The 799-nt window shown below is 38.8% G+C and overlaps 1 protein-coding gene across 1 annotated transcript in view; it reads right to left on the bottom strand.

Annotated features, from left to right (window-relative positions):
- Window positions 1-799, bottom strand: part of CHRNA5 (cholinergic receptor, nicotinic, alpha 5 (neuronal)) — a 31,390-nt gene that overhangs the window by 30,168 nt on the left and 423 nt on the right. The window lies entirely within an intron of this gene.

Below are 799 nucleotides of genomic sequence, written 5' to 3'. Positions count from 1 at the left end.
GACAGTGGCTCAGATTATGAACTCCTTATTGTGAAATCAGACTTAAATGGAAGGAAGTAGGGAAAACCACTAGACCATTCAGGTATGACCTAAATCAAATCCCTTATGATTATACAGTGGAAGTGACAAATAGATTCAAGGGATTAGACCTGATAGATAGTACCTGAAGAACTATGGACCGAGGTTCGTGACATTGTACAAGAGGCAGTGATCAAGACAATCCCCAAGAAAAAAAAAAAAAAGCAAAAAGGCAAAATGGTTGTCTGAGGAGGCCTTACAAATAGCTGAGAAAAGAAAAGACGCAAAAGGCAAAGGAGAAAAGGAAAGATATACCCATTTGAATGCACAGTACCAAAGAATAGCAAGGAGAGTAAGAAAGCCTTTCTCAGCGATCAATGCAAAGAAATAGAGGAAAGCAATAGAATGGGAAAGACTAGAGATCTCCTCAAGAAAATTAGAGATACCAAGGGAACATTTCATGCAAAGATGGACACATTAAAGGATAAAAATGGTATGGACCTAACAGAAGCAGAAGATATTAAGCCATGGCAAGAATACACAGAAAAACTATACAAAAAAGATCTTCACAACCATAGTTCTTCAGATAACCACAATGGTGTGATCACTCACCTAGAGCCAGACATCCTGGAATTCGAAGTCAGGTGGACCTTATGAAGCATCACTATGAACAAAGCTAGTGGAGGAAATAGCACTCCAGTTGAGCTATTTCAAATCCTAAAAGATGATGCTGTGAAAGTGCTGCACTCAATATGCAGCAAATTTGGAAAACTCAGCAGTG

The sequence above is a fragment of the Bison bison genome, unplaced genomic scaffold, assembly GCF_000754665.1.
Source record: "Bison bison bison isolate TAMUID 2011002044 unplaced genomic scaffold, Bison_UMD1.0 scf7180017864181, whole genome shotgun sequence".
Taxonomy (NCBI): domain Eukaryota; kingdom Metazoa; phylum Chordata; class Mammalia; order Artiodactyla; family Bovidae; genus Bison; species Bison bison.
Note: the sequence above shows the minus strand (reverse complement) of the source record. Positions and strands in the feature narration are given on the sequence as shown.